The sequence below is a fragment of the Myodes glareolus genome, chromosome 5 (genome assembly GCF_982192425.1).
Source record: "Myodes glareolus chromosome 5, mMyoGla1.1, whole genome shotgun sequence".
In the NCBI taxonomy this organism is placed as follows: Eukaryota; Metazoa; Chordata; class Mammalia; order Rodentia; family Cricetidae; genus Myodes; species Myodes glareolus.
In genome coordinates, this window is record NC_142030.1 from 88327191 (window position 1) to 88341083 (window position 13893).

General features: G+C 51.8%; 1 long non-coding RNA gene across 1 annotated transcript; it reads left to right on the forward strand.

Moving 5' to 3' along the window:
- Positions 1-4930: 4930 nt before the first annotated feature.
- On the forward strand, positions 4931-12012 carry LOC146894974 (uncharacterized). Its single transcript, XR_015001416.2, has 3 exons — positions 4931-5114; positions 7269-7401; positions 8364-12012. It is a non-coding gene; the product is annotated as an uncharacterized LOC146894974 (long non-coding RNA).
- The last annotated feature ends 1881 nt before the right edge of the window (positions 12013-13893 follow it).

Here is a 13893-nt window from a genome sequence, read left to right on the forward strand (position 1 = left end):
TGTATATAGAGGGGCAGGTATGGAGTTCAGAGTCCATATTTAGATTTGGTTCATGAACCTAGTTTGGAGCACCACAGGGCCCTTGCAAGGTGCCCACCAGTAATGTCATTCCATAGCCACCCTTCTTGTGCCTGTAAAGACTGTCCCTGAGCCCAGTGACCAGGCTTGGCCCTCCTCTCCTGAATCCTAGCCTGTTAGGGAGCCTTCCACCTAAAGCTTCAGTCAAGGGGAGAGTGAAGTTAGGTGGGAGGCGACCCCAAAGTCTCAGCTGTCCCCATGGGTCACAGGGGAAGAGATGTGGGAACCATCCACGCATTCCCAAGATGCTTAGCTGAAATTGGATTCCATACACAGCTGCTGGTCAGGAGCTTTGGTCTTCTGAAGACACCGGGGTAGTCCAAAAAGAAACACGGACTGACAAAGACCCACCCCACCCACGTCTGTCTGACCTCTGGGAATGCAAGGCACAGCCAAGTAGGTCTCACATCTGTCTTCCTGGGATGTGCTTCACCCTGGTGGGCATTTAGCCATGTCTGTCCTTCCTCTATCCCTTAGAGAGCCCACTGTCGCCAGTGTGGGGCCCACTGCTGGGGCCAACCTGGGCCCCCTGCCAAGTTCCAGGCAGTCCCCAACTGCCTCACTGACAAATGCCAGGCCCAGGGGTCCCACATCAAGCATGAGGCCCTGACCTGTGCTCTGACACCCACACTGACAGGCTCTGTGGAAGACAAGCAGAAACCTGATTAGAAGCCAGGATGTAGATAGCAGTGGGGCTGGAGGGCTGGATTCCATCTGTACCGCGAGTGGAAAATGAGGAGATAACAGAAAACACAGAACTAGAGGGAAGAGAGCAGTCTCTGGGGCCTGACTCAGGGCTCTCCTCCCTGGCCCTGAGGCCCTTGGTGTGGAAAGGCCCTCAGCTTTCCACGCCAAGCCTGGATGTGTGTGAGTGTGTAAACCTGTGTGAGAGACAGCGCAGAGAAAGAAACTGGCCTCTTGACACACCTGATAGGAACACAAACATCTAAGTAGACTCAGGCTCTGCTTGCTCCCACCCCTGACCTTGGATCTTAGTTCAAGGGCACCCCATATTCCTGAACGGGGTGTTAGCAAGATGGATCACCAAGCTCGTGGCCAGGAAGTCCAGTGTTCGAACTTCTTTGGGTTTATGACTTCCAAACTTGGGGTCAACTTGAGCTGCCTTTAGCTGCCCCCACAACACACATACACACATACATTCCTCCCAACATCACAGCGTGGATATTGTCCTAGCTTATGTGCTCATAGGCTCTTATGCTCTTACCCCAAATGCTGCCATCTGCCTCCCCCATGAGAGGATGCCCCCCCAATTCCTTCTCTAACTCAGAGCCAGAAGCAGTGGAGAGAACTGGCATTCTGTCTTTACCTGCTTGTTTCCTGTGCAGAGGAGACAGGTAAAGAGAGCTAAAAGTGTCTGTCAGAGACAAAGGACAAAGAAATAACACGGTCTCTTTGGTCAACAGGGCCTCTGGAGCTGTCTCCTTAGAGTCCTGCAGGCCAGCCATTTTCTTGTCCTTCCACTGAAGACATTTATCACTGTCACTGTTCCCCAGGCACCCCAGTGCCTCCCCTCCCACCAGGAGAGCTGCCCTTCAAGCCACTGGCTGCGGTCCCTCCTGGGAGCGTAATCCACCAGGCGCTGCCTTGGGCTTCTAAGGAACATGTGGGACAGGTCTGTCCTTCCAGGTTTCACCCCCCACAGCATCTTAGGAGAGGTGCCATTTTATAGACAAAAGGCTATGAGTATTAAAGACAAACCTACTTACCCAAACAAGAAATATCTTCCATCCCCCAAACCTTATTTCCCCTTTTAAATAAAGCCCTGGCTCTCTACCCTGGCTTGCCCGGATCCACAGTCAGGGTTGTAGACACTTACCTAGTTCAGTCCTCGTGGAGTTAGGCTTCCCTGAGCCTCACCACACACTGCAGGCTGTGGGGGCAGAGCTGAGGGCAGGCTTTGAAAACTGTGGCCTCCGGCAACTGGCCAGTAAAAATAGAACAGCCACTGCCTCTCCAGCTGCCCCTCCTTCCCACCCCCTTTCACCATACACACCTCACAGGGCAGATGCGTGCTGCCGTGTATACCATAGGGCACACATAGGGACCAGTGTGTGTGCATCAGGAGGACACACAAACCCTGCACACATACAGTCTCTGACTCGGGGAAATCAGCACTCGACTGGGGAAAGGTAGAGAGTGAAAGACCAGAGCAGATGTGGAGCTGAACAGAGATGGGAACGGAAACCAGGATGGAGGGCATCTGGGCCCTGGGAGGCCTGAGGAACCATAAAGGACTAGGGAGGGAACCAACAGACTGACATTTTCTCTCTTGCCAAGACATGTGAACACGCAGCCCCAGCCCATGCTCCAAAAACCTCAAAAGGCCCAAAGCCTAATTGTTTGTGACTCTGGTGCCAGTGAGCTAAGACGCTGCCTGTGGGGTCTTGGTGGCATGTTTCTGGGGCCCAGCTGAGCCACAGTGGCAGCAGGGCCCCCTTTGTGCACGTGGAAGCCCGAGGATCTGCAGACATTCGATGCACTTCTCCAGGTGGGCTTTAAGGACTCCCCATTGAACAGGTTCCAAATTGTATCCCACCTCCATTTCTCGAACCCAGGGAGACTAACAGCCATTCCCTGCTTAATCTTCACGTCAATCAGAGGCTAACTGACCCCGGGAGGCCCGGACTGCAGGGCCGCACCTGTTTACCGGGTATTTTTAGGACTGTTGATGAACACATAATACCCACCCTATAGTCAGAGAAAGACAATGCCTGCTATGTTAATCCTGTGGCTATTATAATCGGTCATCTTGTGGGCCAGGATCTCAGGCTAGGCAGGACAGGCAGAGCACTGACCCATCTGGAAGGTCAGAAGCAGGCTCGGGGTGGAGGGAGCTGGTGGGCAAAGGGAAACTAAGACAATGCATTCCCAGGGTCCACCAGGAAGAAATAACGGTGCCCTGTGATGCTAACATTCTGCTGCCCAGCAGAGATGGCTCCAAACCTCTTCTTCACAGCACGTGTTTGGGAAGCCTCTTGCTGGATGGGTGCCAGGGAGAAAGGACAGGGTCTGAGAAGCTATGGGGCTTGGGCATAGGATTCCAAGTAGAGAGGCTGGAGTAGAAAATAGACAGGAATCGATCACATGGAACAGCTGCAGCAGAGGAACCTAGGAGCATTGGGAAAGGCTCCGCTGAGGCCTATTGCCTTGACTTTTGGGGGATCTCTTTTTTTACATTTGGGGTGTGTGTGTGTGTGTGTGTGTGTGTGTGTGTGTGTGTTCTCACGTATGTGGTGCATATATAAGTATGTGTACAGAGGTATACTGGTAAATGTGGAGGCCGGAAGCCACCCTAGGCTACTATCCCTTGAGAAATGCCTGCTGTATCTTTTGAGATGTCTGTCATTGGGACCTGGGGTCCTTTGATTCCGCTAAGCTGCCTGGCCAGAGAGCCCCAGAGAGCAGCCTGTGTCTGCCTCCCCAGTGCTGGGCTGAGATGCCCAGATTCTGAGGTCGGTGCTAAGGGTCAGACTTGGTGCACAGTACACACCCTAACAGCAGAACCACCTCTCCAGCACCTACAAGAAATTTCCTCTAAGACCGCACACCAAAGATGAATTGTCTGCATGAATTATCTTGCTTTCTGAAAAGGAAAATCGGGATAACAAATACGAGAAAGCACAAAAGAGGAGCAAAACAACCCAAAGCTTAGGTGACTATGTGCTTCCAGCAAGCCACTGTGAATGCAGGCCAAGAGGGCGTCCTTTCTGCTGGAAACACAAGGCCATGTGGAGACTCTTGGGAAAAGCAGGGCCTGGAGCCCCCAGTGTTCTGCCTCTATTTGTTTTCCATGTGGTTCCCAGTAGCTAGCTCTTTTTCTTGGGCCCGCCCTGACGTACAACTCCAACTCTGACTTTGCACTCTGGTCCACAGACTTCTCCAGGGTCTGTCTCCTGACATAACTCCAAAGTGGCCTAAAACTAAGTCTGTTATGCCTTGAAGTCCTTGTTCATGCTCCAATTTCCCCGAGCAGGGCAGTGGGGGCAGAGACCTCCAGAGCCCACCCGTAGGCAGGAGATCTCTAGCAGGAGTCTTTCTCTGCCTAGCTAAGGGTCTACCCCTGAGTGTTTCTGCTCTGCTACACCAATCGCTGTCCTTGCCAAGCGTGCCTCTGTCACTTTCATCCTGACTGACCCCCTTGCTTACAATAAAGGTCACCACCTTTGAAGTTCACGTCTGTCCAGAAACGGCTCCCCCACTTCCTATTCTGCCTCTACAGGGCCAGCTGTCCTAGAGCCTTCAGGCTATGTCTGGCTTCTCCTCAGACACAGAGCCAGAAGCAGAACTCACAGTTCTCCAGAGTCCCCAGGCAGAACTTCCTGTGGCCATGTGGATAATGGCCCCACAAGCGCTCCCACATCCTAATGGCAATGTAAATATGATGCTTTAGACAGCAAAGGGACATCACAGAGGTGGTTAGCGATGGAAGGTTTTCCTGAGTTATCACACGGTCCTCTTTAAAGACCGAGGCGTGAGGCTCAGGGTTGGTATGAAATGTGACAAGTGAAGAAGAGAGATATAACACACTGCCCGCCAAGTCGGAGGAAGTGAGTGCCAGCCAAGGATCACAGGTGGCTTCCAGGATCGAGAAGAGGAAAGGAAATGCCTCCCTCGGCCTCCAGAAGGAAGCAGGCCTGCAAATACCTCATTGCCCAGTCTTGTGAGCCTGGTTTTAGACACTGGCCCTTCAGGACTGTAAGATCACTTGTGTCATTTGTTAATGGCTAAGCTTGTGGTGGCTGATTATAGCAGCAATAAGAACTTAATGGGCTCTCTCCAGTGACTTGTAGGTACGCTTGGGGCCAGCCAGAGAATCAGTGGACATGGCAAGGTCAGTGGAAGAAGGTAGGTGGAGTATACCCAAAGCAAGGCAGTCTGAAGGCAGATTCTGACACTCTCCTGGAGAAAAACACAGCCCTTCCTGGAAGTCAGTTTTTCTCTTGCTGGGAAGGGTCATAGGAGCTCTGCAGAGGAAGACATCGATCCAGGAGAACAAGCGGAAGAGAGGCCATGTGGTGAGCAGTTCTGGTCTTCCACACACACCTCTGTCACAGACGCGACCCTAATTTTAGCACTCGTCTAACTAGCTCTGCTTCTGTACTTCCTTCTCATCCAAACACTCCCCATTGTTGTCTTTGGCGCTGCTAAGGCCCACAGGTGTCCACTGGGAAAATGAGAGGACAGCCCCCTCTTAAGGTACAAAGCCCTGCAGGCACTGGGGGTTTCTCCTGCCCAGGGTAGGACTGCGGGAGTTGAAGAATGTGCTCAGCTGCACCTCTGTCCTGGCGCTAACCTCCCCCACCACTGTCAGCGCTCTCCCCTGGTTTCCTGAGAAGACCACTTGCACATGGGAAAGGCTATACCTGCTGTTGCTCTAATGTCTCACCAGCTTCACCCCAACTCCCTTCTGCTGAGTCAGCAGCTTAGTTCACACCCCATTCCCACCCCAACTCAGCATCATCCCAATCCTGATGCTGACCTTCCAGAGCCTAACCAAAATGTAGGTTCAAGGCCGAACAAACCAGCTCCCCAGGGCCTCTTAGACTCTTGGCTTTCTCATTGGTAAACTGGCTTCAGGATATACTGTGACCTTAGGGGAGCCTGGCTTCCAAGGGACTCCTCTTTGCCTCCTGGGGAACCCCTGCTTGGGACAGGCTGATGAAAAAACTTCCTTCAGCTTCTTTTAAAAGTCCTGGGAAAATCTGAGGCAGTGTAGACAGAAGCTGTGCCTTGAGGGACTGGTCCTGCCCTCACCATCAGAACTTGGCCCTCAACCCAGTGAGAACTTAAAACAAACGTTAGAACAAAAGTGGGGCATGATGGTGCGTGCCTGGAATCTCCACACAGGACACTGAGGCAGGAGGGTTGCTATGGCTCTGAGGACAGTTTGACCTGGAAGGCGGGAGGGAAGAGGAATACCAGGAGGATCCAGGGCCTTCTAGGTCGGAAATAAGGGTGGGGCGCGTCTAGAAAAGAGACTCCGAAGGGGAGTTGGTGAAAGTAGAAGGCCGAGGTAAAGAGTGTCCAGCCATTTATCACAGCCTGGTTTCCAATGTCGTTGGAAAATGTCTCTGGGCTAGAAAGAGCAGAGAGTGTGGGAGGAAGGAAGTATCGGGCCAGAAGAGCCTTACAAGGCCGTGGGTAGGAGAGTCAGTCATCACAGGAGCAGGCACCTGTCAGTCAGCGCCAGCTGCCCCGGCATTGTTTGGAAAGCAGAAGAACCTAAATTAGCAAATGACAAAGTTGGTGCATTTGTCCTGCCAGCCGGCCCTCCCACACTGCTCAGGGACCACGCTTCAGTTACGGCCGAGCACAAGCCCCCTCTCCACACCCACTCCGCTCCATGTCACGCCTGTCTGTCCTTGCTCCGGGACCAGGTGTCTACAGTGGACCCCAAGCGGGGAAGGGAGGGGAGAGGATGGAGGAAGATAGAGTTGCCTAAGCAAAGAAAAGCTGTCACTCCTCAGTTTTACGCCACAGATCAGCCTGTGTCCCCGAGGCCTGTGTCATCGGAGATAGAGCCCTGTGAGTCAACACTCAAGCTTGGAGACGGATAGCCTCACTCCCAGCAAATCTGATCTGGTGTAACTTGAGCAATTTGACCCTTGTGAGATTCCATTTCCTCATCTATAAAATGGAGATAATAATAGTGTCTACCTCAGAGGATTGCTGTGGGGCTGTGGTGAGGTAATGTGTACAAAGGGCTTTGTGAAGGTCTAGCATGAGGCAAGCACTTAGCCCACGTTAAGTTCTTAGGGTGTTCTGGTTTCAGTGGTGGTAGGGATCGAACCCAGGGCCACGAGTGTACTAAGGCAAGCGCTCTGCCGCTGTGTGACTTCACAGCCCTTTAGTGTGTTCTCACTGAAGTCCCAGAATCCCTTTGAGGTGGGCATTATTGCTAATCCCATTGCACTGACGAGGAAAGAGTTCACGGTAGGAAAGCAACTCATGCAGTGACCCACTGCAAGGACAAGGCAAGGACCTGGTGACAGCCTGGTATACGTGAACTGCTCAGGAAACCGTTTAATGTTTATTTCTCCAGTGTTCTCAACTTCAGATTTTTCGACTGTAAATTTGAGTGGATCAGTCTTGGGGCCCAAAGCTCCCCTAAAAACTAAAGCGCTGCTTTGAACTATGAGTTCTTATCGGAGGTCTGTCTGCGTCTGTAGGGCCAGAAGTAGTTCACAGCCTCTGTTCTCAGCCCTGAGACTCCAGGAGGAAGACGCTTTTCTCTGTGCTCCGGGGGATGCCAAAGCTGGGCAGAAAGAGAAGAAGAAGCAAAGGAAAAGGCCACCGAGTGAGGTGGGTGAGGGCCTTCCAGCTGCAGCAGGCACCAGTAGCAAGTGGGCGGGGCCCTGCCCCCTTCAGCTCAGCGGAGTTTCTCACACTCCCTGCTCTCTGTTATCTCCCACGCCTGCCCCGGACTTCCTCCCACACCCTCTGCCCAAACCTGTTGTCTCGGTTCTCCCTCCAGCTCCCTGCTCCTTGAGCTCAACCTTCCTCCGTTCTGGGCGAAATCTGCCCCTGTCTCTCTGCCTGCTTCCCGCCTCCAGCCATGTGCTGTGATAGACAGACAAGGAGCACCTTCACCCCAGGTTGCTGTCATCTGGGTTCTTGCGCTTTGAGCCTAGGGCTGGGCCATGCCTTGGCAGGTCCCTGCAGAACAGGCTGCCTGACCAGAAATCCCCATAATAAGTAGGTAGGGTTCGGGGCTGCCCCTGTGGGGCACGGGAAAGGGGTGTGGGGCATGGAAGCGGAGAGAGCTAGCAAACCAGGTGTGGGTCCCGCCCTTCATAAACAATTCTTTTTAGACTGGCGCATGAACAGTCAGTGAACCTGGGAACTGGGACACCAGGTCAGCATGGAGCGCTCCTATGCTGCCTCACCCTACCCACTGCCCATGCCCAGTATATACCCCCAGCCTGATGACTCCAGCTCCCAGACCTTTCCTATGCAGCTCCTAGCCTGCCCTGCACCCTACCCTGACCATTTGACTCTGTTTACCCTGTAGAAACCCAGACGCTATAGTTCCTATATCTGTGCCTTTGAACCCTCAGAGCCAGGGTGTTTCTCCCCTCTATTCCCCACCATATGCAACCCTCCCTTCCAGACCTGCTTGCCTTCGCTCTCCCAGGTCGCCTTCTGCACAGTTCGCCTGATTCTAGGCATTATATGCCCTTCTTCTCAGGTGCGCCCAGTGTACCTTTCCTCTGGTTGTCTTAAGGGGCTGGTGACAGAGTTTTACTCTTTATCTGCCCCTGCAGGATTCCATATGATGTGTAGCAGAGTGAGCCCATGCTAGCCCAGCGGTTTTCTAAACTGTGATGCCTCAGAACACCCCAGAAGGCTTGTTACAGCACAAGTTCTGGTCCCCAAAGTTTCTGCTTCAGCAGGTCCAGAAATGTGTGTTTTTCACCAGGTCCCTGGTGTCGCTGGTCTGAGAATCACTCAAAGTCCCCTTCTGAGCAGACACAACATGGAGTAAAATTGTCCAAATATGGCCTGAGCTTGCCCCAAAGCAGGCCCCAGTGTGGATACAAAAAGAATAGCTGCTTTGCTGACCCATCCTCCCAGTCCCGAGAGAATTATGTAGGTCCCCAGACACCCCACTTTGCAGCTATGCCCCAATAGGATTCTGTAAGTAGCAGGCATGGAACAGACAGGAAAGTCACGCCCAGGCCTCCAGAGGGTCCCAGCCCAGGACTTCTGACCCCTTTCTCCTGCTTCCACGCTCCCTCCGCCACGTAACAATCCAAGAGGAACAGAACTGATTGTCATCAGGAGGAGCTTTGTCTTGGGACTAGGGAGCCTAGAGAAAGAGAGCGGGGATAAAGTCCCCTCCTGGGCCACAACAGCTGACCAGGGTTTAGGTGGAAGCAAAGAGGAGGAGGCAGTAGGAGAGGGCAACCTCTTGAAAATGAGGATAAAGCTAGAGCCAGGGGTGGTGCCGCACATACTTAATCCCAGAAGTCTGGAGGGAGAGGCAGGTGAATCTCTGAGTTCAAAGCCAGCCTGGTCTACAGGGTGAGTTCCAGGACAGCCAGGGTCTATTGAGGAACCCTGTCTTTTTTAAAAAAAAAAAAAATTAAAACAAGACACATATACACAATGTTAAAAAGAAAGAAGGAAAGAGAAAGAGAAAAAGAAAGGAAGAAAAAGAAAAAAGGAAGGGAGAAAGAGAGAAACGAAGGAAGGAAGGAAGGAAGGAAGGAAGGAAGGAAGGAAGGAAGAAAACAGGTTAGAATCCAGATACTGCTTAGACCACGATGCCTGCAGTCCTTCCCCAGACATAGCTATGGACAGGTGGGAACTGCGGAGTCAGTCTGGGAATCTCTAGCTAACAGACTGCCAGGTACCACGGTTTCTTACCCAGGGAAGTGAGTTTATATCAAAGCAGGTATTGGTGGCCACACATCCTGCTCTCTTCCCTGCCTCCTGCCTGGGAGTCAAAGAGCCAGCTGCAGACTTTGTGCTGAGAAGCCTGTGCCACCGCTTCATCTTCAGGATGCCCACTTCTACTCCATGGGCTCTGATTTCCTCTCTTCAGAGTCCCAGCCATGTGGTCTGCCCCTGGCGCTGAGACTAAACTCTCCTTAGAGGCCCCTGCCACACTACTGTCTGTCTGTCTGTCTAGCAAAGACGCTCATAACTCTTCTAATAAACTCCGTGCCCCCAACAATCTGGGTCCCTCTTGAGTCCCTGTCCGGGCCCTTTCACTTACCATTCCCCTCAGGCAATCCCGAGCATTTGAGTTTTACCCACTAGTCTCAGTCTGAGTCCCATGTCTGCCCCTCACTTGTCCCCCCCCCCGTCCTCAGGGTCACAGGAAGGTACAGCAGTCACCCCAGGGTCACTCCTCAAAGTCAGCTGAGCTCTAGGTCTGCTCTGCTGCCCCTCGAGGGGTCTGATCTCCAGAGACCATGGCTCCAGCTCTGTTTTGGCCATAGCCATCTTCACCACGACAGCTTCCTCACTGCTCTCCTGGCTGCTGCCAGAGCCTCCCCAGCTCCTGAGAAGACGTGATGCCATTGTGGGATCAATTCACACCCCTCATGGCTTCCCTGGCCTCCTGCTCCCCCAGCTCCAGTCACGGGCATTGGCGCTACCTTCAGGGAGTCCTCCCTCCAGTCCTCCTCCATCCTTCCGGCTGCCCAGCCACCCCTGATTGTAGCAGGAGCCCCTCCTCTTGGCACTGCAGTCCCTGCTGTCCCTCTTCCCCACACTTCACCCTCACACTGGGATCATCCATTTCCTTCTCTAGGAGGAACTGGAGTGTGGACCCCAGACTCTTTTGTATCCTGTCCCCCTCAGGGACACACATGGTAGGTGTTTACCAAAGGCTCACCAAGTGGCTAGCACTGAAAGGTGACCTCTCCAGCAGAGACGGTGCAGGGGGACTCTTCCCAGCCCAGAAGGTATCCGGGCCTTTCCTGGGGATCCTGAAGTAAGCTCAGGGCTCACGGCTAAGAGAGAAGGCAGGCTCCCTTGTCTGGGTTTCTGGTACCAGCTGTCTCCTCCCAGGGAGAGCAGCCACCCCAACCCTGCTCTGTCCTTGACCCAGGTGATGACCTCCAGCATTGTGCTCAGATATACAAAGAAACAACAGCTGGGGACCTGGGCCTCTGCTCCTAAGCAATGACTCTCTCCCATGGCATGATTAGGATTAGGACTGGGTAAATGGGGGAAGCAGGCCCCAGCACAAGCAAAGGCTGTGTGCTAGCCACTCAGCCTCCTCCCCCTCGCCAACTTCTTCTCTGCTCCCCTCCAAACCCAATGTCTCCCCTCTCTGCTCAACTACATGGCCCTGTTTTAAGCATTTAGCCCAGGCGGAGGGTACTGCTCTGGTCAGCAGGTCTAATGAATTCCCTTCAGGCCTTCAGCCAGGAAGAATGACTTCTTCCAAACTCCTTTTAAAGGTGGACTTGGCCCCACTTTTTCCATTTGGGGAAGCTGCTACACTTCTTTCTGTAGAAGAAAGGGGAGGCCCCTTTTTTTCATCTCCTCCTCAACATAGACCCCTTCTCCTCAACTGCACTGTCACTATCTCTTTGAGGCTCAGGTGCAGAGTTTGTCACACAAAACCTTGCTTGCAAGTGTGTAGACCCGACCAGCAGGGGGCGCAGCCCTGCAGACAGAAATGAGACCAAAGTGGTCACTGTAAAGGCAGGGATAAGACTGGAGGGCAAGCTGTGTGGTAGTGGCGCATGCCTTTAGTCTCAGCACTCGGGAGGCAGAGGCAGGCAGATTTCTGTGAGTTCGAGGCCAGCCTGGTCGACAGGTTCCAAAGCTACAGAGAAACCCTGTCTTGAAAAACCAAAATAAAAAAGAAAATAAAAAAAAGAAAAGGACATAATTATTTCTCAGTCTCAGTGCTGACCATGGAGATGGCATTGGCCATTTTGAGACAGACAATTTCTTCCTCATGAAGGCCACCCTGTGAAAAAAATCTACGGCACTGTTTCTCACAGTGTAGCCAGTTAGGATCTGGACTGCCCGCTGGCCTTTTACACTGTGCTGGCATTTGCATAGAAGGTACCAGTGCAACCATGGATAAAACCGCCAGTGCCTTACCTTGATCAAGGCAATGGAACCAAAGGAGTTACCCCTACCCTTTGGTTGGGTAATTTCCCTCACCAATACTCACTGAGAAGAAAGCTGGTTTTTCTTAAGCATGTCTTAGATGAATCACGGAAGTGTTCCTTATACCATAGATAGATAGACAAAAAGACAGACAGACAGAGAGATAGATAGATATAAGATAATCAAGAAAAATAAAGTGTAATTTTTAGTCTTGAAAATGTGTCAGTCATTAATAAAAATCAACCAAAGCCTTTTTTGTTTGTTTGTTTGTTTTGTTTTGTTTTGTTTTTCAAGATACTGTTTCTCTGTAGCTTTGGAGCCAGTCCTGGAACTAGCTCTTGTAGACCAGGTTGGCCTCAGACTCACAGAGATCCTCCTGTCTCTGCCTCCCAAGTGCTGGGATTAAAGGTGTGCACCATCCCGCACAGTTCAACCAAGACATTTTTAAATTTTACACACACACACACACACACACACACACACATGCATGCACACGAACACGCACGTACACACGCACACGTGCGCACACACATGCACACATGCGCGCACACACACACGCACACTCCACCACTGCCTTTGAGCAGAGGTTAAAGGACACTTACAAGTTGGTTCTCTCCCTCCACCACGTGGACCCCAGAGAATGAACTCAGGCAGCCAGGGTTGTCTACAAGCATTTTTGCCTGCTGAGCCATCTTACTGGCCCCAAGGAATTGTTTTCAATCCAAGTTATTCCGAATGGGCTTGCCCATTGCTAGTGAGCTCTGAAGATCTTATGCTTTAATAAACCCCCCCCAAAGGTAGTGAATGAAGGGTCTGACTATGGATATGTGATTTTGTTGTTGTTTTGTTTTTATTTCTGGTCTCTTCTGAGAGCATCTAGACACTGAGGTTCCTGGGGAAAGAGGTGAAGTTCCCCTTGCTACCAGAGGGAGCGCTAAAGGACTGCATGTCTGTGATCCAGACTGCTTGAGTGACATGTATGGAAACTTCCCAGTAGCTGGCCGCATCATGACTGTTCCATCTCCCATTCCAATCCCTCCTCCTGCCCCACCCATGGATAACAAGCAGATGTGTTTCCAGTCTCTGCGCTTACCCATCCCTCCCTGCGCCCTCTGCACGCATTCCTAGTTCTCAACAAGGTCCTCTGGATCAATACCAGGGGAGGCTTGAGAGGCAGCAAATGCAGCCTCAGGACAGATGCGTCAGCATCTAACCCCAACCCAGCGCATCTGACGACGTCTGTCTTTCTTCAATTGAGGTCTCCCTTGAGGCTCACCCAGGAGTTCCCTTGAAGCTCGAACCGAGTGTGTTGTTTTCAGCTTTTCAGGGAAAAGGTGGGGCTTTCTTCAGGAATCTCTGAAGCCTATAAGCATTCACACACCACACTTTTGATAGCCATAGCCTCTTTCTTACACACTCCAGCTCCAGAGGTCTCACAGATGTCAAGGGTGCATGGGGAAGCAGACACCAGTACTTATGCAATCTGTCTCCAAGGACTTAAAGAGACTTTGTTTGTGGTATACGGGACACACACACACACACACACACACACACACACATACACATATGCACAAGCACACACACATAGGCAGCCCTTGTTCCTCTGGGGACATTGCCAAGACTGCTGAGAAAATCTGAAGGCCACCCTATACCTCTAGTTGCCACTAGAGGGCAACGTGGAGCAGAGAGAAAGTGGACCCAGTTGGTTCAAACTACTCAGGAGAATGGCCAGTTGAAGAAAATTCATGCTGCTGTTTACACTATTGAAAGATAAATCTTTCAGTATACATATCTTTCAATAAAGATATCAATATACTAAGTTTCAAGATTACGCTAATTTCAATATGTTATAGAAGTTTCAAAGTGGCTAGTGGAGTGCAGGGGGCCATTTGATATACCTGGTATCAAATGGATACCACTGACATTTCCACTTCCTGAAATGACTTCCTCAGAATTATTCAGGGGCTCGGGCTGACTGAAACACATCTCCTATACCCTCCCCAAGTCTGACACATGTGGCTTCTTTGTGAGCCATACCAAAATCTAGACAGAGAAACTAACTTCTCCCACTTTGCTTCCACACGAACCTAAGATTCCCCCCACCCCACCCCAAACATTTGTGATACTGGTGGTAGTAGCTGTGCTTTCTGTCCCGTGAAGAAGGAAGATGTGGCCAAGTACAGTAGCACACCTTTGTAATCCCAGAACTCAGGA